General features: G+C 47.8%; 1 protein-coding gene across 1 annotated transcript in view; it reads right to left on the minus strand.

Moving 5' to 3' along the window:
- disp3 (dispatched RND transporter family member 3) overlaps nt 1–25,792 on the minus strand; it is a 753,445-nt gene that overhangs the window by 694,334 nt on the left and 33,319 nt on the right. The window contains exons 3-4 of the mRNA XM_041207440.1: nt 6,138–6,228; nt 3,409–3,511 (exon numbers count right to left, since the gene is read on the minus strand). The gene's annotated coding sequence lies outside the window, so the exon portion shown is untranslated. The remainder of the gene's footprint in view (nt 1–3,408; nt 3,512–6,137; nt 6,229–25,792) is intronic.

Raw genomic sequence — 25,792 nt, forward strand, 5'->3', positions numbered from 1 at the left:
CCTGTCCACCATCTACAAGGCACAAGTCAAGGATGCGATGGAATACTCCCCACTTGCCTGGATGAGTGCAGCTCCCACAACACTGAAGAAGCTGGACATCGTCCAGGACAAAGCAGTCCACTTGATTGGCACCACATCCACAAACATTCAATCCCTCCACCACTGATGCATAGTAGCAGCAGTGTGTACCATCTATGCGATGCACTGCAGGAATTCACCAAGGCTCCTTAGACAGCACCTTCCATACTCACAACTACTGCCACCTAGAAGGACAAGGGCAGCAGATAAATGGGAACACCACCACCTGGAAGTTCCTCTCCAAGTCACTCACCATTCCTGACTTGGAAATATATCGCTGTTCCTTCACTGTCGCTGGATCAAAATCCTGGAACTCCCTTCCTAACAGCACTGTGGGTGTACCTACACCACATGGACTGTAGCGGTTCAAGGAGGCAGCTCACCATTGCCTTCTCAAGGGCAACTAGGGGTGGGCAATAAATGTTTGCCCAGCCAGCAAAGCCCACATCCTGTGAATGAATTAAATAGAGCCTGCCAGCAAACTGAGATCCCATAATAATTGCAGCATCTTCAACATCTGACCACATCAAAGAAACCTGCTAACCTAAATCAGCTGCAATATTTAAAATCTGCACCTCAAAGAAAATCAAAGGACCCTTAACCGTATATTCTTTTACCTTTTTTCATTGGACCCCAACTCCCCTTATTTCTGATACTTGTGTGTACAAGTGCATGTACAAATAATTGGATGAGGGTCGAATGAGCGTGGGCCCAAAAGATTGCATGAGGGCCGAATGCTTGACGTCGTATTTTTAAATAAGTTTGTTCTTTCTCTGACTCAAGGAAATCTTGTTTGGTTGGCTCCTTATTGCTCACAGCTTAAATAGTTAAATACATTTTGATTTGGAAAAAGCATAACCCATGCAAAAGAAACGTCAGCTTTTCTTGTGATCAACCAAGAAGGTTGACTAGAGCTGATCCCTTTCTCACCTGGCCATAATAACAGTGAGAAGGATGGCAGACTTCAGGAGAACACAGACTGAAACGGGCTAATATATAGCAGATGGAATTTAATGCCGATAAGTGTGAAATGATATATTTTAGTAGAAAGATTGAGAAGAGGCAATAGAAACTAAATGTTACAATTTCAAAGGGGATGCAGGAATACAGGAGTTTAGGGCTTTAATATACACAAATCTTTGAAGAATGCAGGACAAGTTCAGAGGACTGTTAAAATGCATATGGTGTCCTTGGCTTTATTATAAAGGCATCAAGCAGAAAAGAAAATTATTCTAAATGCTTATCACGCTCATTGGAAGTTCATCTGGAATCCATTTTTAAGGAAGTGGTAGCAGGACATTTGTAAAATCATAATAAAACCATGTTGACTTATTGTATGAAAGGGAAATTGTGTTTGACAAATTTATTAGTGTTGTTTGAGGATGTAACAAGCAGGGTGGACAAAGGGGAACCAGTCACTGTAGTGTATTTGGGTCTTCAAAAAGCATTCAATAAGGTGCCGCATAAAAAGGTTACTACACATGATAAGAGCTCATTGTTGGAGGTAATATATTGGCATGGATAGAGGGCTGGCTAACAAGAAATGGAGTTGGGATATATGGGTCATTTTCAGCTTAGCAAACTGTAACTAGTGGGATGCCACAGGGATCCACATGTGTTATAGATAAAGGGGAACTGGTGGATGTACTGTAATTAGATTTAAAGAAGGCATTTGACAAGATGCCACATCAAAGATTATTATGGAAAATAAAAGTTCATGGTGTAGGGGATATGGATATTGGCATGGATAAAAGATTGGCTAGCTAACAGGAAACAGAGCTGGCATAAATGTTTTTTTTCTGGTTAGCAGGATGTAACAAGTGGTGTGCCACTGGGATCAGTGCTGGGGTCTCAACTTTTTACAATTTATATAAATGACTTGGATGAAGGGGCCAAAAGTATGGTTGCTAAATTTGCTAATGACATAAAGATAGGGAGGAAAGTAAGTTGTGAAGAGGACATAAGGAGGCTACAAAGGGTCATAGATAGTTTAAGAGAGCAGGCAAAGATCTGGCAAATGGAGTATAATGTCAGAAAATGTGAAATTGTCCATTTTGGCAGGAAGAATAAAGAAAGAAGCATACTATCTAAATGGCGAGAGATTGTGGAGCTCGGAGATTCAGAGGGATCTGGGTGTCCTCATGCATGAATCTCAAAAGGTTAGTATTCAGGTACAGCAAGTAATTAGGAAAGCTAATAGTTTTTTTAAAATTTAAAACTCATTGGAGTGAAGAAGAATGAAGGGGATCTAATTGAAACATAAAAGATTCTGGGTGGTTTGACAGGGTAGATGCTGAGAGGGTTTTCCCCTCATGGGAGAATCCAGAACTAGGGGGCACAGTTTCATAAAAAGCACGTCCTATTTAAGACGGAGATGAGGAAGAATTTCTTCTCTCAGAGGATTGTTAACCATTGGAATTTTCTAGCCCAGAGAAGAGAGGAGCCTGGGTCATTGAATATATTCAAGTCCGAGTTAGACAGATTTCTGATCTACAAGGAAATCAAGGGTTATGGGAGGCAGGCAGGAAAGTGGAGTTGTGGCCATGATTAGATCAGCCATGATTTTATTGAATGCCAGAGCAGGCTCAAAGGACCAAATGGCCTACTCCTGCTTCTTTTTCTTACGTGTTTATGTAAATTCTGCTACTTTAGCCTAGATATTAACCAGTTTTAAATAAATGGTGTAACATCTTCACAAAAATAACAAGGGTAAAACATGAGGCTAACTCAAGTATTCATGCATAATCCAACAGCAAATCATAGGTATCATTTTTGTATAATTAGTACACGTGCAGAATAGGTGCAATAAGCAATTGACAGTGGAAAAATCAGTCAAAATACAACACCAGTACAACAGCAGCTGGACACAAAGAATCTAACACCACCATCTTAGTCACTGTTAAGTTAAAAAATAGCAGCGCTCATCACATTGCAGCTTTTCACACAAAACCCACATCCTCACCACTGCCTCCAATCTCATTCTTCCATGTTCTTTTACAGGTTGATTTGTCACTGCTCAGTCCTGTTGTCATTGTCACCCAGATATATGCACAATACAGATACCTACCTATCCCTCAGGCAAATAACAAAAAATGATCCATTGTAGAAGATTACAAGTGCAGTAGAGAGGAGAGTAGGGTCAAGCAACAAATAATTCCAGTTTTCAAGAATTTAAGTTATGAGGAAAGCTCCAGGACGATGGGCTTATTTTGGAAAAGAAGCATTAAGGTAACTTAAAATTCTTCAGTTAGATGAAGGAGATTAACAACAATGCTCTAATCAAATTTACAATGACAAATCAGTTGAAACATCAGGAACATAGAAACTTACCAGAAGAGGAAAGTTTATTTTGAGCCCATAGGATAATAAAGTTGTGGAATAAACTGTCAAAGACGATTATATAAAAAGGGACAAGAGGCTGTTAGATGGATTTCTGAAAAGAGAAAGGATAAGCAATATTCCAGGAAAAATAACTTGTGTAAAGGGTCAACTTAACAAAAAGGAATTGTCTTACTGGGCAAATTGCACTTTTTTCCTACTTCTTAGGTTTGAGAGATTCTCTCATGCACATTTTATTTTAATTCCTGGTTTCAAACATCCAAAACACAAAGTAGAAATATTCATATTTGCTTCCCCATTTGCTACCCACTTGTGCTGTGCTTCTCATTGGAGCCATTGGCCTGATGTTAAGCATACTATGGCGAAAACTCCTTTAGTAGTTAACAACACACTAGCCTATCCTGATAACTGAAAATTTTGACACACAAGAATATTTAATGAACGGACTCAATCGAACTTCTAAACTACTCGCCTTAAACATATAAAGTTACTTGCATTTACATGGTGCACAATCTCGCCTCTCAGGAACTCCTCAAAGCAACTGCACAGACAAATAAATCATTTTTGTTTCCCATAAAAGTTGTTATAAAAGTAAAGGCGGCAGTTTACACTTTACCAGATCTCCCAAACAAAACTGAGATGGATGACTACTACATGCACTCTGACCTCTATCCTTGATTACCTATACTGTTCTAATGAAACTCAAAGAACAGTACCATCTTTTGATTAGACGATTTTCAGCCTTCCAGACAGCCCCGAGTTCAACAACTTCGCAGTTTTTTTGTACAAAACACATAATGGTGATGGTTCTGCTGTTGTCATCTGCAGCTGCTCTTGATTCATCTTATTTTCTTTACTTTTTCCATTACTAACTCCTTTTTCCTTACATCATTATTTCTTTTGTAATTTAATAACTTCTGCCTCCCACTGAATCACAACCTTCCCCTTTGTTCTCCCCATTCCTCAACACTTTCTCACCCACTGTACTTGCTTAAAACACATTACATCATTAATTTTACTAGCCCTGATGAAAAGTCATCGATCTGAAACAATAGGCTGGATTTAATGTTCCCAACGCAGGTCCTGCCCATCAGTTGGAGAGCCGGTGGGAAACTGGTGTCAGTTCAGTGGGGGAGGCCTGACCAAATTAATTCAAGCACTTAAGTGGCAAGCGTTAGGCTCTCTCCGGGAATTAGGACCCCGGCGGTTGGAATCCCACCCACCAAGAACTTCCAACCAACCAGAGGCCAGGAGCTCTCCATTGCCTGCAGCGCCACTAGGCTGACAATAGAGTAAAGCCTTTACCAGAAATCATCATGGGATCCCTGGAGAGAGGTGAGTGGGGCAGGTAGCAACAAGGGGGTCACCATCTCAGTTTTGTTTGGGAGATCTGGTCATGTGCAAACTGCTGCCTTTACTTATATAACAACTTTTACGGGAAACAAAAAATGATTTATTTGTTTGTGAAGTTGCTTTGAGGAGTTTCTGAGAGGCGAGATTGTGCACCATGTAAATGGGGGGGGTAGCAACGAGGGGGTCACCATCAGGGTGGGAGGAGGGCAAGCATTGGTAATCAGCGTGCACCACCCCCCTTCCTGATGTCAGGTCCCTCAATTGAACATTAAGTCCCTTTGAAAGAGGGTACCCTCAGGAGGCCTCTGACAAACGCAACAGGGTTTGCTGGGCCGCCATCTGGTGGCATGGGGAACCCATGCAAGTTCAGGAGAATCGCTGAGCCACCAGTAAATTCCAGTGGGCTCAAGGATAATGACCTTTAGGAGCTCAGTAATGAGTCTATTTAGTCAGTGGGCAGGTTTCCCATGTCAGCCCATTAACATCACTGATTTAATGGGGGTCAGTTTTCCCACCAGTGGAAATGGGCTCCAGTGGTCTGCACCAAATCCAGCCCATTACAATAGGAATCAGAAATTTCAGAAATAAGAAAAAGTTATTTCAAAGGGCTCCCTTTAGTAGGGACAGTACTGGCTCATTGTGTCTGTATCAGCACTAGCAACACAATCAGACTTATGCCACAGACTGAGGCCTTGTTCCGTGTTGTAAGATTCAAAACCATTTTTCTTGCTCTTTCGCCAGACATGCCCTTTAATTCTTCAAGTGTTTCCCTTTCCTTTTTAAAACAATGTAATGGACTTGGCTTCAATTAACACCCATAATAATGCATTCCATATTCTGATAACTTTTAGTATGTACTTCTAGTATTAATACTAAGTCACCAATTCTCCTACTAGTGGAAATAACCTTACATTACTCTCTAAATAATTTGAGCGCATCAGTTCACCCCTTTCCTTGATTCCAAGCTTGGGTTTCCAAAGCCCGTTGAAAGAAGCAGGGAAAAGCAAGGATCATAGGAGCTCCAGAGACTCAAGGCCCTTGAAAAAGATAGAATAGGAGTGCATCAAATCGGACAAACACAAACACAGGTTAAAGGGAGTTATCTGGAGCACTGAAAGAGTAGGAGAGAAAGCTCAAACTGGCACTGACCACAGCAGAAATCAATGGACTTGAGATGAAAAAGGTTTCTTTCTGAAAACTATTGCCAAGGTCTGTTATTTACAAGACAGTAAGAACGAAAAATATATTTCCTCACATTAGACAATGAAGATTACTCTTGCACAGAAGATGCGATAAATCTACTATCATACCATTTGTTCACTCATGATATACAGGGTAAATCAAATGCAATCTAAAATATTACTCACAGTTACAGGAACAAGGTCCAACCATTGATCCCTCAGAAATGACTATCACGGGGTTACATATCCACTCCACCAGCTGCCGTCATCAGGGCACCTGACCATAAAAACACAATCACCCCATAAAAATTAGTGGTTTTCAAATCTTTTCAATGAGGGGATAACAACTTGCATTTATATAACACCTTCAACATAGTAAAAAGGTTCCAAGGCACAGGATTGTTAACAAACAAAAGGGAGAGGCAGAACGGAATTCCAGAGCATAGGACCACATCAACAGAATAAGGGAGATTAAAAACAGCATTATGCAAGAGGCCAGAACTGGGCAAATCTTGCTACTAGTGACATACTCCTAGGGTCCCTAATATAATTTTTAAAAGACAATGCCACCAACCCAATGAAAAAGGTAGTGCAGATTTTGATATTTCTGAAGCTCTTTGCCAGTAAGTTAATACAATGCTTATAAGTCCATGATTCAGAAAGCTGACAGCTACATCAACCCTATGCCAATCAATTAAACTGACAATTATGGGGTCCCAGGACTCGCTGCAAGGCAGCAGTTTCTTTGCGTTCAATGTCACAAACCATAGGAACAATGGTGAGAATGAAGTGCTTTAGTTAAACTCAAAATAAAATTACAGCTTTGAAAACTCTTCTTATGCAGACATTTTTTTTTAAAAAAGTGGATACTGTAAAGTTAGTGGAAGGTGTTTGGTTTCATTTGTGTCACAATTTATCTTTGCAGCACTGGCACCAGACTTTATTGCAAAGCATTAAAAATCAGGCTACACTCCATATAAAGTCAATGCTTGCTTATACTTTCATGGAAGGACCAACAACAATTATGGCACCACCACTGCAGATTCTAAAAAATCAAGAGATCATCTAAAACATAAATGCCAGAATGCAACAGACACTACACAGCCTTCATAAAAATAAAAACAATACGCTGAATCAATTTCTAACCAAATTAATCTAATTTCATATCAAGGTTTAGGCAAGATCTTTTGAGCTCTATTCATGTGTTTTAGATATGATCTGAACAACACAATTAAAGGGCTGCCCTCTTATTACTTTCTAACTTCTTAAGCATGGCAATTAAAATACAATGTGTGCCCTGTGGCCAGGCAGGCATACATCATTACAAACAGTGTTCAGCATTATATCTTTGAACATCCAAACAAGGAGCAGAAGTAGGCCGTTCGGCCCCTCGAGCCTGCTTTGCAATTTAATAAGATCATGGCTGATATGACAGTAACCTGAAATCTGCATCCCACCTACCACTGATAACCTATCGCCCTCTTGCTTACCAAGAATCTATCCACCTCTGCCTTAAAAATATTCAAAGACTCTGCTTCCACCACCTTTTCAACAAGAGAGTTCCAAAGACTCAAGACCCTCTGAGTGAAAAAATTACACCTCGTCTCTGGTTTACATGGGAGACCCCTTATTTTTAAATAGTGGCCCCTAGTTCTTGATGTTCTCACAAGAGGAAACATCCTCTCCACATCCACCCTGTCAAGATCCCTCAGGATCTTATATGTTTCAATCAAGTCACCTCTTATTCTTCATTTCATGTGGAATGTGATCTGTACAACAGGTTAAACAGAGTTCCACTGTAATTGAACCAGAGATTCCGAAGTGGAGTATTGGTTCTGTTCTCAGCATATTATTCTACCATAAATATATCACAGTTTCTATCCATTTCCATTGGCCAACAGTGTGGGGAGGTATTTCCTTCCTTTATTCTTTCATGGGATGTGGACATCAATGGTATGGCCAGCATTTGTTGCCCAACCCTAATTGCCCTTGAACTGAGTGACATGCTAGGCTATTGCAGAGGGCAGTTAAGAGTCACCCACATTGCTGAGAGTCTGGAGTCATACATAAGCCAGAACGCACAAGGATAGCAGATTTCTTTCCCTAAAGGGCACTGGTGAACCAGGTGGGTTTTACAATAGTTGTCATGGTCACTATTATTGAGATTAGCCTTTTTTTCCAGATTTATTAGTTGAATTTAAACTCCAACGAGTGCCAGGTGGGATTTCAATCCATGTCCTCATGGCATTAGATCGGGCCTCTGGATTTCTAGTCCAGCAACATTACCATTACACCACTGTCTTCCTCAAAGGTTGCAAGAGTCCCTCAATTATAGTAGATATAACAGGTTGTATCACTACTGGCTTTTATTTTATTTAAGTATGCATTAACTTTGGCCCAAGGTTTTTCCAGTGTCTAACATTGTGCACATCCCAAGATTTTCTATACACTTGTCATCAGTAAGTTAAAAAATCCCTGCAACACAACAATAAGGGCACTGTTGTAACGGAATTAACGGTTCAAGTCTGGTACTTGTTTAGGGGAATGCCACATTGGCCAACTGACTTGAACATACTGTTGGCCCCAACTGGCTCCTTGCCCAGTTAAGAGAGAATCCTGCATTTGCCTGCTTAAGCTTTCAAGAAAAGGCCCTCTGCAAGATGGTCTCACATCACTTGCCTAAGCTAAATGAATGGTGATAAAAACAAAAAACTGCAGATGCTGGAAATCCAAAACAAAAACAGAATTACCTGGAAAAACTCAGCAGGTCTGGCAGCATCGGCGAGGACTTGAAACGTCAACTCTTTTCTTCTCCACCGATGCTGCCAGACCTGCTGAGTTTTTCCAGGTAATTCTGTTTTTGTTTTAAATGAATCGTGATTTCATTACAGAACTCAGAGTACATGTGAAGTCAAAAAACCATTTGCATTAACTCAAATTATCCAATCTAATGACCTTGTTTATAGCCCAATGCCAAGAACACCAGCCTGGAGAGATTGGCAGCAAGGGAAATAAGGGAAGGAGAAATATTTCAAGAAAGTATTCTTTACAGACTAACATCAGGAGGGGAGACAGTCATGTAGTAGTAATGTCAATAAACTAGAACCCAGAGGCCTAATGCTATGGGAATATGGGTTCAAATCCCACCATGGCAGCTGGTGGAATTTAAATTCAATTCATAAAAAAGTAAACCTGGAAGTAAAAGCTAATCTCATTAATGGTGACCATGAAACTAACAACAACGATCTATCCTTCAGGAAGGGAAATCTGCCATCCTTACCTGGTCTGGTTTACATGTGACTTCAGGCCCACAGCAATGTGGTTGACTCTTAACTGCCCTCTGAAATGGCCTAGCAAGCCAGTCAGTTCAAGGGTAATTAGGGATGGGCAACAAATGCTGGTCTTGCCAGCAATGCCCACATCCCATGAAAGTATACATTTGTAAAAAATCCAAGCCTCAAGTAATTGCCATAATTAGTGATGATGGTTAAACTTTAAAATGAGCATAGAATGAAACAATTTCAAAGGCTGGGAATCTGGAATAAAAACATAAATAAAACTGGGATTGCAACCTCTGTGTGTCTGGAGAGAGGAAAGATAGGCGCATGAAGTATCTGTATGTGAAACACAGACTTGACTTTTCTCTTTTTCAAATGTTGACTGGCTCAGAGCGTATTTCCAGCATTTTGGCTTTTTCTTTTAAATGCAGAGGTAAACAAGTTGCTGTCGGGTGGGATTTGTTATTAACCAATCTGCCTGGGGTCTTTTGTCAACATGGAAAGCATGCAACCATCCATCCCCTTTCTACTCCAGAATGTGCAGTGTTGCACACAATAGCACATGTTACACTGTGGAGCACTTTTATAACCTGCTACTATTTCACAGCCCAAAACATAAAAGGATTGCCCTTCTGAGCATCAGACTAAACTTTGTTTTCAAATAAGGCAAGAAAACCACTTGGGGTTGAACCTATGGTAATAGAAAAAGAGGAAGGAGGAACCACTTCATGTCAAAAGACGGCTTCTCCGGTGGCCTTGCTCACTCCACCATTCCTCCTCTTCCTCGCCACTCCCCCCTTCCCTCGCCAGCCCCTCAGCAGTTCAAAGCATGCTGGTTTGAAATCAACGATTGATAAATTACTTCAGTGTCACAGCTGTGCTGCATGACAATATTGAGGCTGTTTAAATAAAACTATATTTTTAAAAACTACATTTTAAAAGACTGAATATCAAGATTGTCCTGAGAAGCTATCAGGCAATATTGTGGAATAAACTATTATCTCTCAAGAGGACAAAGACACTGGGTGAAATCATCTCAGATTTGCACTAAGTGCAGTAGCAGGTGTGCAAAATGACATTTTACCCACCGACCTCAATGGCAGTTTTTCACACCACTTCGTCTAAACCCGCTGCATTAATTATGTATTCCTGAGAAACATGCCGTTTCCATGGCAGACGGACTGACAGGTGAGGACGTGGGCTCTGCCTGCAGTGACAGTGAGGTCAGCGGCGAACACCCACCCGAGGATCCTGCACCACATCATCTCTCTCTCAACACAACTGAGTGCTCTCTCCTGCTTTTGACTGTGCTGCCATGCATTAATTATCTCTACTTTGGTTCACAATGAGCTCTGCCAAGCAACCGACACCCTCAGCCAGCCAGTCCCTCAGCTCCATCCATGTCCACACCTCCAGCCAAGAGGACACGTCCTCCATTGAAGAGCTGGAAATAAGCAGTTTGGAAGACCCATCACAGCACTTACCCACACTCTGCACCAGCGCAGAGACACACACCTCTGTGGGACCTAGAGCTAGAGTAGGCTTGGGTTCACAATCTGGTGTTCACCACACGGACACATGTCCGCTGCAGGAGGAAACTGGTTCAGCCAGGCACCTTGGCATTCAGGACTGCTGGGGATCAGGCAACTGTGAGGTTCGAATCAGATGACGAGCCTCTGGCTTCGGCCTTCCAACTCATCATGGAGAACCAGAAGAAGGCATGGGACGATCACACAGAGCTGTTGGAAGTGTTCAACAGAGTGGCACGCAAGTCGGAGTGCATCTGCCTGCTCTCTGATGAAGTGGTGCCCACAATGCACGCAAGGAGGTCTCCATGAGGAGGATGGCGGGCACCATGAAGACCCAGGTCCAGCAGAATGCTGTGAGCCCCTCAACCTTGTCCTCTGTCAGCATAGAGGGAGCAACTGGTCAATGAGTGATTCTGGAGGGAGAGGGGTGTATGTGGCAGGGTCTTTTAGAGCCGTGCAAGCACTCTCCCACCCACATGGATGCTTCATGGATCATACCTCAATGCCCTGAGCATTTTCAATGCTGCCTGCTGGGGTTTGCTTTCAGTTATCCATCTGAGCTGACCTGCATGTCCGTCCACCCAATGATCACACTCCTATGCAGCACCTGATCTTGCCCACTACAACTGTTGTTTCACTTTCGATTTAGACAGCATGGCCTGGATTCGCTTTTTCGTAAGCTCCCCCATCTTTTCCCTTCCACCAGGCACCCATTTCCTTTCCCCCATCACAGTTGACCCTCCTGGCATCAGCTTCCACCTCCCCTCCCTGACCTACCAGCCACGACCCTTTTCCTTCAAGGATATGCAGGTGAACGTGGACGTTCCCTTCCTTCCCAGAAATCCCACCCCCATCACATTAACCTCCCCAACCTCGTCCTTCCTACCCCCATGGTCCATGGTCCAAACAATATAGATGGGTTGGTGGAGTGGACAGTAAAGTGGCAGATGGATTTTAACATAGAGAAGTGTGAGGTCATACATTTAGGGAGGTCATACAATTACAGGGATTACACAATAAATGGGAATATATTAAGAGGGGTAGATGAAGTGAGAGATCTTGGTGTACAAGTTCACAGGTCCCTGAAGGCAGCAATTCAAGTAGACAAGGTTGTAAAGAAGGCATATGGAATGCTCATTAGCAGAGGTATAGAATATAAAAGTAAGGATATAATGTTGGAATTGTATAAAACACTAGTGAGGCCACAACCGGAGTATTGTGTGCAGTTCTGGTCACCACATTACAGGAAGGACGTAATAGCTCTGGAGAGAGTGTAGAGGAGGTTTACAAGAATGTTGCCAAGGTTTGAAAAGTGTAGTTACGAGGAGAGATTGGATAGGTTGGGGTTATTTTCCTTAGAACAAAGAAGGCTGAGAGGTGACTTGATTGAGGTGTGCAAAATTATGAGGGGAATAGATAGAGTGGACAGGATAAAATTGTTTCCCTTGGTGGAGAATTCTAGAACTAGGGGACATAGATTCAAGATAAGTGGCAGAAGGTGTAGGGGGAATTGAGGAAGAATGTTTTTACGCAGAGGGTAGTGAGTGTCTGGAATTCGCTGCCCAAGTTGGTGGTAGAGGCAGAAACTCTAAACTCTTTTAAAAAGTACCTGGATCTACACTTTAAGTGCTGTAAGCTGCAGGGCTATGGGCCGGATGCAGGAAAGTGGGATTAGAAAGGGCACCTGGGTGTCCTCGGGCTGGCATGGACAAAATGGGCTGAATGGCTTCCTTCTGTGCTGTACCTTTTCTATGGTTCTACATCTGCTTCCAAGTCCTCACCAACAACCTCACCATCCCGTCTACCACTACTGTTGAACTCTCACCCTCCCTCCTACTGCCTCACTCTACCATCGGTCATTCTCACCACTCCCTCATACCACGTCCACCCTCAGTCATGGACCTATCAGACTCCTCCTGTGCACATTCACCTGGATATCAATGCCCCCCCTCCCACACAACCCCTGGAACCCCTAACCCCCTCTGGATCCCTTCCCCCGCACCTTAGTCCTCCACCCATCCCCCAATTCTACCCCTCCCGGCATCCCCTGGCCCCACTTAATCCCTCCCCCTTCCTGGCTCCCTCAGGCACCCTTACTTCTTCCACCACCCTTAGTTCTTCTGCCCTCCCAACTCCTTCCTCTAACCTAACCTTTACCTCCAGCCTCACTTCTTCCTCTAGCCTTACTCCTTCCCCCTTCCTCCAGCCTTATTTCTTCCTCTCCCTGGACTCCCTTCCCAGCACCCCATCCACACCACCTCACCTCCCATCTCTGCGCTCCTTCCTCCCCTTGTACTCTCTCCCCTCTCTGTGCTCCTTCCCCCCACCCCCCGTGTACTCTCTCCCCTCTCTGCGCTCATTCTCCGCCCCCCCCCGTGTACTCTCTCCCCTCCTTCTCCCCCCCCCGTGTACTCTCTCCCCTCCTTCTCCCCCACCCCCGTGTACTCTCTCCCCTCTTTGCACTCCTTCCCCCCACCCCCCGTGTACTCTCACCCCTCTCTGCGCTCCTTCCCGCCCACCCGTGTACTCTCTGCCCTCTCTGCGCTCCTTCCCGCCCCCCCGTGTACTCTCACCCCTCTCTGCGCTCCTTCCCGCCCACCCATGTACTCTCTCCCCTCTCTGCGCTCCTTCCCACCCCCCGTGTATTCTCTCCCCTCTCTGCGCTCCTTCCCGCCCCCGTGTACTCTCTCCCCTCTCTGCGCTCCTTCCCGCCCCCGTGTACTCTCTCCCCTCTCTGCGATCCTTCCCGCCCCCCGTGTACTCTCTCCCCCCTGCGCTCCGTTCCCCCGCCCGTGTACTCCCTCCCCCTCCCAGACTCACCCCCGATGCTCTCTTTGCACCACCTCCCGACCTCGTCCCCCCGATGCCTTCTTTGCCCCCCCAACGCCTTCTTTGCCTCCCCGACCTCGCCCCCCCGACGCCTTCTTTGCCCCCCTCCCGACGCCTTCTTTGCCCCCCTCCCGACCTCGCGCCCCCCGACGCCTTCTTTGCCCCCCCGACCTCGGCCTCCAACGCCTTCTTTGCCCCCCCGACCTCGCGCCCCCCGACGCCTTCTTTGCCCCCCCCCGACGCCTTCTTTGCCCCCCCCTCCCGACCTTGCCCTCCCGACGCCTTCTTTGCCCTCCCGACGCCTTCTTTGCCCCCCCCGACCTCGCGCCCCCCCGACACCTTCTTTGTCCCCCTCCCGACCTCGCGCCCCCCCGACGCCTTCTTTGCCCCCCTCCCGACCTCGCCATCCCGACGCCTTCTTTGCCCCCCCGACGCCTTCTTTGCCCCCCTCCCGACCTCGCCCTCCCGTCGCCTTCTTTGCCCCCCCGACGCCTTCTTTGCCCCCCTCCCGACCTCGCGCCCCCCCGACGCCTTCTTTGCCCCCCCCCGACCTCGCACCCCCCCGACGCCTTCTTTGCCCCCCCGACGCCTTCTTTGCCCCCCCTCCCGACCTCGCCCCCCCGACGCCTTCTTTGCCCCCCCCGACCTCGCGCCCCCCGACCTCGCGCCCCCCCGACGCCTTCTTTGCCCCCCCGACCTCGCGCCCCCGACGCCTTCTTTGCCCCCCCGACGCCTTCTTTGCCCCCCCTCCCGACCTCGCCCCCCCGACGCCTTCTTTGCCCCCCCCGACCTCGCGCCCCCCGACGCCTTCTTTGCCCCCCCGACCTCGCGCCCCCCCCACGCCTTCTTTGCCCCCCCGACCTCGCGCCCCCCGACGCCTTCTTTGCCCCCCCGACCTCGCGCCCCCCGACGCCTTCTTTGCCGCCCCCCCCCCCGACCTCGCGCCCCCCGACGCCTTCTTTGCCCCCACCCCGGCCTCGCCCCCGACGCCTTCTTTGCCCCCCCGACGCCTTCTTTGCCCCCCCCCGACCTCGCCCCCCGACGCCTTCTTTGCCCCCCCCGACCTCGCCCCCGACGCCTTCTTTGCCCCCCCCGACCTCGCCCCCGACGCCTTCTTTGCCCCCCCTCCCGACCTCGCCCCCCGACGCCTTCTTTGCCCCCCTCCCAACCTCGCCCCCCCGCCGCCTTCTTTGCCCCCCCTCCCGACCTCGCCCCAACGCCTTCTTTGCCCCCCGCCTTCTTTGCCCCCCCCCGACCTCACCCCCCCAACGCCTTCTTTGCCCCCCCTCCCGACCTCGCCCCCCTGACACCTTCTTTGCCCCCCCCCGACGCCTTCTTTGCCCCCCTCCTGACCTCACCCACCCGACGCCTTCTTTGGCCCCCCGACGCCTTCTTTGCCCCCCCTCCCGACCTCGGCCCCCCCCGACGCCTTCTTTGCCCCCCCTCCCGACCTCGCCACCCCCCAGATGCCTTCTTTGCCCCCCTCCCGACCTCGCCACACCCCCGACGCCTTCTTTGCCCCCCGACGCCTTCTTTGCCCCCCCTCCCGCCCTCGCCACCCCCCCGACGCCTTCTTTGCCCCCCCTCCCGACCTCGCCACCCCCCGACGCCTTCTTTGCCCCCCCTCCCGACCTCGCCCCCCCGACGCCTTCTTTGCCCCCCCGACGCCTTCTTTGCCCCCCCTCCCGACCTCGCCCCAACGCCTACTTTGCCCCCCCCGCCTTCTTTGCCCCCCCCGACCTCGCCACACCCCCGACGCCTTCTTTGCCCCTCCCGCCCTCGCCACCCCCCGACGCCTTCTTTGCCCCCCCTCCCGACCTCGCCACCCCCCCGACGCCTTCTTTGCCCCCCTCCCGACCTCGCCCCCCCGACACCTTCTTTGCCCGCCCCGACGCCTTCTTTGCCCCCCCTCCCGACCTCGCCCCAACGCCTACTTTGCCCCCCCGCCTTCTTTGCCCCCCCCGACCTCGCCCCCCCCGACGCCATCTTTGCCCCCCTCCTGACCTCACCCCCCCGACGCCTTCTTTGCCCCCCCCCTCCCGGCCTCGGCCCCCCCGACACCTTCTTTGCCCCCCCTCCCGACCTCGCCACCCCCCAGACGCCTTCTTTGCCCCCCCTCCCGACCTCGGCCCCCCCGACGCCTTCTTTGCCCCTCCCGCCCTCGCCACCCCCCCGACGCCTTCTTTGCCCCCCCTCCCGACCTCGCCACCCCCCCGACGCCTTCTTTGCCCCCCCTCCCGACCTCGCCCCCCCGACGCCTTCTTTGCCCGCCCCGATGCCTTCTTTGCCCCCCCTCCCGACCTCGCCCCAACGCCTACTTTGCCCCCCCCGCCTTCTTTGCCCCCCCCGCCTTCTTTGCCCCCCCCGACCTCGCCCCCCCGACGCCATCTTTGCCCCCCTCCTGACCTCACCCCGCCGATGCCTTCTTTGCCCCCCCCGATGACTTCTTTGCCCCCCCGACGCCTTCTTTGCCCCCCCCTCCCGACCTCGGCCCCCCCGACACCTTCTTTGCCCCCCCTCCCGACCTCGCCACCCCCCAGACGCCTTCTTTGCCCCCCCCCGACCTCGCCACACCCCCACCGCCTTCTTTGCCCCCCCCCGACCTCGCCACACCCCCGACGCCTTCTTTGCCCCCCCCCCAACCTGGCCCCCCCCATTCGCCTTCTTTGCCCCCCCCGCGACCTCGCCCCCCCCCCCCGACGCCTTCTTTGCCCCCCCCTCCCGATGCCTTCTTTGGCCCCATCCCGACCTCACCCCCCAACGCCTTCTTTGCGCTCCCCTTGACGCCTTCTTTGCGCCCCCCAATGCCTTCTTTGCGCCCCCCTTGACACCTTCTTTGCGCCCCCCAGATGCCTTCTTTGCGGCCCCCGACCTCGGCCCCCCCTTCACCTTCTTTGCGCCCCCGCGACCTCGCCCCCCCTTCACCTTTTTTGCGCCCCCGCGACCTCGCCCCCCCCAACACCTTTGCCCCCCTCCTGACTTCACCCCCCAGCACCTTCTTTGCCCCCCCTCCCGACCTCACCCCCCATCTGAAACCTCTTCCTCTCCCAGTTAATCCTAGACCTTCCTCTCCCACCCCCTTGACCATCATCCATTGTGAGCTTCAACGGTGACTTTCCAACTTCTGTGAGCTGCTTTGCAGCTGAGCCATGTCCATAAGAATCCATGCAGCTTGCCATGCACATTCTTCCAGTGTGCCATTGCTGTTGAAGCTCCAGAATCTTCTGCTCCTTGATGTCAATGATGTGAGTAAGGCCCTGGTGGTAAATCCCTTCTTCTGCATGTCACAGTTGTCATGACATGTTCTGCATCGGCGCATTTTCCTCCCAACATGGGTGGTTGATCCAGTAGGCCACGGGGGGGGGGGGGGGGGTGGAGGGGAGAGGAGGCATGGGAGATGGGTCCGGCAGGCTAGTCTTATAACCATATGCTGCTAATGTACTAATGTATTACAATGGAGGTTCCAATATCTGTGGAGGGAAATGCAGCCCGCCTTCACGAGGCTGAATGGACAATCACAAACTTGTTTCACGACATAATGAAACTGATTTTTGGCCTTCTCGCCATATTGTCTGCTCACACCACTGAACTCGTGCAACACCAGTGGCACGGACGACTCGGCCCACTCTTTCGGATATTGAATCAATGTTTGTCAGATCAAGAGATAAACAAAACTCCACTGACACCTTCATTGTAAAGATGTGAATTTGCCTTTTCAAAAAAAAGGTTCAAGTGTACTGAAACCACAGGTGGGATAAGAAACTAACTGCTTAATGGGATTATTACAATATCGTATTTGGACCATAACTCAACACGGATTTGAGGTCACATGATGCAGAGACCATCTTTGTTCTCTGCTAATAGATATTGACAACAGTTCAAACTGACTTTTGAGAGAGAACTTCATCAGAGACAGATTGAATTCCATCAGAGAGAGAAAAGTCCTGAAAGAAAAGCCATTGGACTGCTGTAATCAACTAGGCATTTAAAGTACCACATTGCAGCACCTTGAAAGACAAGCCTCCTCTACCCCGTTCCAGTCTTCAAGCCTACCCGAGAAACCAGCCTCCGGGGCACATCAATTTTAGGAGCCATCATAAGCTGCTGAGATATCTCTTCAATTTTAAAGCCTGCACTTTAGACAATGTAATAACACATCCACGAAACAACAGGCCTGTACCAAAACAGATAAAAGCAAAAAACTGCGGATGCTGGAAATCCAAAACAAAAACAAAAATACCTGGAAAAACTCAGCAGGTCTGGCAGCATTGGCAGAGAAGAGCACAGTTAATGTTTCGAGTCCGAATGACCCTTCAACAGAACTAAGTAAAAATAGAAGAGAGGTGAAATATAAGCTGGTTTAAGGGGATGTGGGACAAGTAGAGCTGGATAGAGGGCCAGTGATAGGTGGAGATTGTCCTTTTGTCTGTGACATCTTTTGGCAAAGAAGTGTTGAAGGTGGTGATATTATCTAAGGAATGTGCTAATTAAGGATAGAAAGCAGGACAAACAAGGTACAGATGGCCCTAGTGGGGGTGGGGTGAAGGAATCAAAACAGGCTAAAAGGTAGAGATAAAACAATGGATAGAAATACATTTAAAAATAATGGAAGTAGGTGAGAAAAGACCTATATAAATTATTGGGGGGAGGGGTGAAGGTAAGATGTGTTTGGTGGTGCCATCATGCTGGAGTTGGTGGAAATGGCGGAGGATGATCCTTTGAATGAGGAGGCTGGTAGGGTGATAAAAGAGGACAAAGGGGACCCTATCATGTTTCTGGAAGGGAGAGGAAGGTGTGAGAGAGTGTGTGAGTGAGACATCATTATTTTTATAAACTTCCAGAGTAAAGGGTGATAAAAGATAATGCCTTAAGCACCTTAAAATTGTCCGTGACATGCAACATGCCTTGGAAGCAGCTATTTCTTTAGGCACACTGAGGTTCTGTAAACTCCCTTTATTTACTGTATAGCCTTAATTCCGTTAATAGTAGCTTCCCACTGTAGCTTACATTCAAGCATCTTCAATTCATAACACACCTATAAAAGTAATAGGAACAACACTGAATAGAGTTGCTGTACCAATTCCAAATACATATGCTGCGAAGAAAGGCATTAACCTGGTTGCCTTAAACTTTTCTTCATTCTAGTTGAAAACTGAAGACGAACAATTTTTGAAAAGTTCATACAAAATTCCATCTTAAATCACATGATGTTCACGCTGAAAACTTCTGATGGCAAAATATTCAGGCCGGGGTTTTCCATTCCCAACAGGGGCAGGTGCAATGGCGGGCAGGGGAGAAACAATGCAGTGGGAGCTGAAAAATCTGTTTCCCGCTGGTATGAAATGATGGCAGGAACATGAACTCTTGTCCATCATGGTGGGTTACCATTCCCGCTAGCACCCAGCCTGAAGCTGTTTTGCATCCATTAATGGGATACAGATGAAGCCCCAACTGGAGTTGTCACCCCCCCAATCAAATTATCCACACTGCCAGCGGGATATCATGCCGGTCTGGAACACATCTGGACCAACATGGCAATGGATGTGTCAGCACTCACCTTGAAGAAAGACTGGGGCAGCTTGCAGATAGTAGAAGATGGAGGCCTCTAGCAACACTGATTATACGGACAGGAGAGGAATGAAGATATGGTGTGGGTTTGGAAGCCCACGGGGGGAGGTTGGGAGTGGTAGGGGAAAGAAAGAGATGCTGCAGGGGTCGTGAAATGGTTGAGATGGTTTCTGGAGCGGGAGGGCGGGAAGGACCGTAGTGGAGTGTGGGTTGTTTGGTGGGGGGGGGGGGGGGGGCGGCGGTGTTTGCAGATGTAAATGAGCATAGAGGGAATGTGCAGGTGTGAACAGGCATAGGGGGTGTGTGCAGGTGTGAACAGGCGTGGGGGGTGGGGGGGGGTGTGCAGGTATGAAGTGGCATGGGGTGGGGAGGAAGAAGAGGGGAAAGGGGTTCAAAGGGAGTCTGTGCTGTCAGCAGATGAGTCCTGGGGGGCAAACTGAGGGAATTGTTGATAGGAAGGAATGGTGAGGGTTAAAGGGGCCAATGGGAGCTGGTAGGGTGTGGGTCCTGCAATGACGGGTGAAGGGATGATGAGGGTTATTGGAGGGGGTGACAGAAGTAAAACCAGATTCTGGGGGTCGGTAACCTGTTCATTGTCAAGGGGGTGGGCTCCTCGAGAAGGTAGGGGACGTGGACATTCACCTGAATGCGATGGAGGGTGATGGGGGGAGGGTTGGAGGGTGTTTCTGTGCTGTGGTCCTCTATGACTCAAATGAATGTGGGGAGGTCAAAGGTCACACCAGGAAGATCAATGGTTATGGAGGGGTGGGGGTAGGGAAAGAGGATGTGGCTCATGGGGGAGGTTGGAAGGTGGTGGACGTTGGCGATCACAAGATGCTGCATGGGAGTTGGGTCATCGGGTGGGCTGAGCGGCAGGTCAGCTCAGCTGGACAACAGAAGGGGAACCCCAGCATGTAGTACTGACAAAGTTAAGGTGTTTTAACAGATGAGCATGTGAAGGGCAAAGGCTCAGCATGCACGGGAGGCTTCTTGCACATGGCTCGCAAGGGCCCTGGCAAAGTTCCTTGCCTCCCCGCACATGCATGATTCCAGGGAACATGGACCCAGCCTGGGCTGTCCCCCTGAATATGGGGAGGGGGGCTGCACACAGGCTTAATGGCTATGAATCGCAATTAGACCACATCAGACTCATTAAAGTGCAAGTGTAGTCTATTTACAAAAGCGCAAGAACATTAACAATTACAGTGCAACCTTGCAACCACATGTGAAATCGTAACCACTTAACCTTTTATTCCCTAACACTTCTTTTAGATGCTCCCCTGACATCCGCAGCAGGGGTGGATACAACCTGCTGACCAGTTTGCCCTGTTGTCTTGGCTGACCTTGGAGTGTGTCCTCTGGAGACCAGAGCCTGACGAGCCCCAGCTTACTTTGCTCTGGGGCAGCTGCTCCTTTTGTGGTCACAGAGGACAAAGCTCAAGGGGTCACAGGCAAGGAGGTTTCCAAAGAGCCAGATATCCTCAGAGTCCTGAATGGAGGCCCCAGAAGTGCCTGACAGACATTCCTCCTTTGGGCACCCGAGGGCCCCTGCCTGACTCCTTGAAGTGAAAGGGCACCTGGAGGGAGGTCGGGAAGTGCCTCGTCCTCTTCTCATGCAGCCACAGCAAGATCTCACCATGGCTGCAGCAATGGAGTGCAGGTCTGCACACATCTCCGACATAAACTGGGTGTTCTGCTGGATGAGGTTTTCCATGACATTTACCATCCTCCCCATGGAGGCCTCCATGCACGCACAGGCCAGAATCACTTCATCAGAGAGCAGGCAAACAGACTCCTCTGCCTCACATGCTACTCTGCTGAGGGCCTCAAACACCTCTGCTTGACGTTCCCCCGCCTCTCCAGCATCTCGTGCAGGGCCAATCCCAGAGGCTCGTCATCCAACTCGGACATCGCAGATGCCTGTTCCCCAGCAGTCCTCCAAGGCTGACCCTGCCTTCTCCTGCTGCGGACACATGACTACCAGAATGCAAGACCCTGTCAAAGTAGGTCTAGTATGCACCAAGGCGCATCTCTTTCTGGGCTGGTGGAGAGTACAGGTGACTGCTGTTACGGCTTTACAAGTGCACTTTCTCCCTCCTCCCAAATGTCCTCGGTCCTCTGTGGGCTGGAGGTACTGCTGGACAGGGCTTCTTCTTCATGCCCTCCCGCCTTTCTGCTGGCACCCATGACTGAGAAAGGAGAAAGCAAGTGACTGCATGAGCTGTCTCCAACATGGAGGAATGCGTGACCCTTAGGTTTCTATATTATGCATGGATCCTTACTGGACAGAGGCCATCCGATGACCTCTCCATCTGCACAGGCTCGGTCATCCAGCTCCTCCCCTGCCAGCTGAGTTGCCTGCTCCTCGAACTCTGTAAGGTTCCTCAGTTCAGGCGGACGTCCACAATGTGAACAAGGCCCTAACGGTAAGTCCCGACTTCTGCAGGTCACACTAGTCAAGATGAGCTCTGGGCCAGCGTGTTTTCCCACAAAAGTGGGTAGTAAATTTGATGTGGAGGGTGGATGATTCCAGCGAGAAGACATGATGATGAGATGCAATTGCATTGAAATTAGATTTCCGACATCCAGCAGCGAGAAAGGTGGCCTGCCATCGGCGGGTGGAGTGGACAGTCACAAACTGGTTTCACAACAGCATAAAACCAAATTTTTGGCCTTCTCGCCAGCCATGACACCAACAGGGGTGAAATATTCCTGACATTGAGTTCAATTTGTAACAAACTCTGATTTTCTGGTTCACTATTACAAGAGCCCCACCTAACAACCATAATATGATTGGGTGTACTGTACTTTGCAAGTACCAGAAAGCCTGAAGGTAATGTAGGAAGGTACACAAGGAACGTAGGCTCATTTACGAGAGCAGCTATTTGATAGTAACCACTAGGTTTAGCAAACTCTTGGGTGTAACCTAAAGCTTCTAAAGTGATAAAGCTGGAGCTGATCAAGGAATGACGCCTAATCCTGTCTTCCCTTGCTATCTTTAGCATAATTCTTGGGACGTTAATTTAAACCCCACTTAAAATATTCTTCCTTTTCTTAGAGTAATGACTGAGTTCACAGAAGCAACAATAATGGTTTGACATTTTCAATGGCTCAATGCAAGCAAAGTGAATGCACAATTAGATTACAGAAATTAAAAGGTGAAATGTTAAGTCAAATCCATTTTAACCTCAGTTTATAGCCATCTAACTTTCAATTAAGGATTGATACAAAAGTAAGCTGTCCCTCTGATTCTCATACATGCTGCCTCGGTTTCAACCTCAGAGTTCACTTCAGTTAAGTCAGATCCCACAACACAAAAAATAATTGTGAATATTATTGATTTTTTGGGTTTTTTTTAATTTTATATTACAATGATTATCATAAAATCATTATGGCACAGGAGATGACTTTTAGGCCCATCCAGTCCAAATTGGTGCATTTTTTCTTTACGGTATAATTACCCCACACTCCCAGATGCTCCAAGTCAGCAAGCATCACCAACTCACTCAGTGATCATAGCTATATTAATAACTAGTGCACTTCCCCTCCCACCCCAACCCCATCATGCTTGCATGTGCCGGACTGCTGAATTTACTTTTGTAAATAAAAGGTCTAATCTTTCAACAGGATGCTCCAGAGTGCAGTTCCTTCACATTGCTTATTTTTCTAGTTCTAAATAAGATTTTTCAGCCTCAATGACAGTGATTGAAAACCTGAAGTTGCATTTACCTAACTAGCCCAATGTATCTCATCTTAATGTGCATACCTACCAGATAGGAGGAGGAGAAGAACTAGGTAAAACCACACTCGGGTGGATCAATCTGTTCTAAATTAACATTACCTGTCTCTGCTAACAAGTTATGCCCGTTCATTATTTTGCCTCTTTTGTGTTCTGTTTTCTCCCTTCCTACTTTTGCGCTCCCTTCCTAGTTTTGCTGTCCCTCACACTTCCTATTGAAAAGTCTGGTTTTTGGAAGACTTTTCATATGGCATTACGGTAACACTTCAGTATGTGTAGATCACAGAAGACAGCAGAATTATACTTTTATATGGAAAAGTAACATACACAGGTACAAAGTGCTCATCAGGTCCATTTAAATGTGAATTATGCTAATGGTGTGTTTTAAAGGAAATCAAAACAAGTTAGCATTTCAACCATTCTTTCCTAAAGCTGCCTTCCTGTACACACCAGGTAAAAGTTCACTTTCGCATCTAACCTTTTGTGTTTTATAAAGGGAAAGCAAGTATCTTGGGGTCAGTTCTTTCTCATTTTGAAATATACATCAGATTTTGTTGTAGCAACAAAACTGTTTAAGTTTGAAAATTATATCAATTTTTGTTGAGATCAAACAATAGGAAGAGGCAAATCAAAAATAAAAAGATTTCGGTAGACCAGGAAGATAAGCTGATAAGTTTGCAAGCAATTAATGGTAATGAGATTAAGGAAGTGGAATAAAAAGTGACAAGATAAACTACCTAGTTCTATGCTCCAAGGAAGGCAAGAAAGTGGAGCTGAGGCAGAAGATCAGCCATGACCATACTGAATGACAGAGTGGGTTTGAAGGGGCCCTATGATCTGCTCCTGCACCTATTTCTTACCTTCTTAATTAAAGTTCTGCAGTGTTTTGGGACCTAAATGCAGAGGCCTTACAGCAGAAGTGCCCGTTCTTGTTGCCTTCTTGAGACACCAAGGTGCAAACCAATGTACGACCAGGGCCACATATAAAGATGCAACCACACATTGAAGCTCTTAAAAGGGACAATGGCAGCATGGATACAAGGTTGGCTGAATGACAGCAAGCAAAGTAGTGGTAAATAATTATTCTTCAGACTGGAGGAAGTTATATGGTGGGGTTCCCCAGTCCTCATACAAAGGCCACTGTTTTTCTTGATATCGGTCTTCGGTATACAGAGCACAATTTCAAAATTTGCAGATTACACAAAAATTGGAAATATTGTGAACTGTGAGGAGAATAGACCTAAACTTCAAGAGGGCATTGCAAGGCTGGTGGAATGGGTAGATATGTGGTTGATGAAATTTAATGCAGAGAAATGTGAAATGATATATTTGAGTAGGAAGAATCAGGAAAGGCAACACAAGTAAAGGATACAATTCTACAGGGAGTGCTTCAACAGAGATCTGGGGTATATGTGCACAAAAAATGTTAGCAGACTTCACTTTTGGTCAGTCCAATAAAACAATTATATAATTTTGGGGTTTTGGATTTAATTCTCCAAGTAAATGTCGGCAACAAAGACTCATGTCCACCACACATCAGAAAATCCCAGATGTGTTGCCCAGGATTTTTCAATATGCTATTCCTAGCTTCCACTGGTTGCTAAGAAAAAATTAGATTTTAGTGTGGTTTACCTCATCAATTGATGCAAACTACACTACCTGCCATTGGTGGGGTCATACCCAGCACAAAGAACGATGGCTGTGATTGTTGGAAGCTGATCATCTCAGTCCCAAGGAATCACCATGGAAGTTCCTGAGGGTAGTGTCTTAGGCCCAGCCATCTTCAGCTGCTTCAATGACCTTCACTCCATCATAAAGGTCAGAAGTGGGGATGTTCACTGATGATTGCACAATGTTCACTACCATTTGTGACTCCTCAGATACTGAAGCAATCCATGTCCTGATGCAGCAAGACCTTACAGTATTGGGCTGATTAATCAGCAAGTAACGTTCATGCCACATAAATGCCAGACAATGACCATTTATAACAAGAAAGAATCTAACCATCTCCCCTTGATATTCAACGACATTACCATCATGAATATCCACTATCAACATCCTGGGGGGTTACCATTGACCAGAAATTAAACTGGACTAGCCATATAAATATTGTGGCTACAAGAGCAAGTCAGAGGCTGGGAATTCTGCAGCGAGTAACTCAATTCCTGACCCCCCAAAACCTGTCCAACATCTACAGCCACAAGTCAGCAGTGTGATGGAATATTCTCCACATGCCTGGATGAATGCAGCTCCATTAACACTTGAGGGGCTCAACACAACCTAGGTCAAAGCAGCCTGCTGGATCAGCACCTCATCCAACACCATCCACTCCCTCCACTACCAGCACAGTGGCAGCAGTTTGTACCATATTCAAGATACACTGGCCAAGGCTCCTTCAACAGCATCTTCCAAACCAGCGACCTCTGCCCCCTAGAAGAACAGGGGCAGCAGACACAAGGAGGTGGTGGTGGCATAGTGGCAATGACCCTGGATTATCAATCGAGAGGCCCAGGCTAAAGTTCTGGAGACATGAGTGGAAGCTAGTGGAATTTCAATTCAATTAATAAAAAAAATCTGGAATTAAAAGCTGGTCTCAGTAATAGTGATAGTAACTGCTGATTGTCATAAAAACCCACCTGGTTCATTAATGTCCTTTTGGGAAGAAAGTCAGCCATCTTTACCTGGTCTGGCCTACATATGACTTCAGACCCACAGCAATGTGGTTGACTCTTAAATGTCCTCTGAAATGGTATAGCACGCCACTCCTTTCTATCAAACTGCTAAATGTCAAATAGGAATGAAACCAACCAGACCACCTGGCATCAACCTGGGCACTGGAAATGACAATGGTACACTTAGCCCTGTCAACCCTGCAAAGTCCTCCTTATTAACATCTAG

The sequence above is a fragment of the Carcharodon carcharias genome, chromosome 15 (assembly GCF_017639515.1).
Source record: "Carcharodon carcharias isolate sCarCar2 chromosome 15, sCarCar2.pri, whole genome shotgun sequence".
Taxonomy (NCBI): domain Eukaryota; kingdom Metazoa; phylum Chordata; class Chondrichthyes; order Lamniformes; family Lamnidae; genus Carcharodon; species Carcharodon carcharias.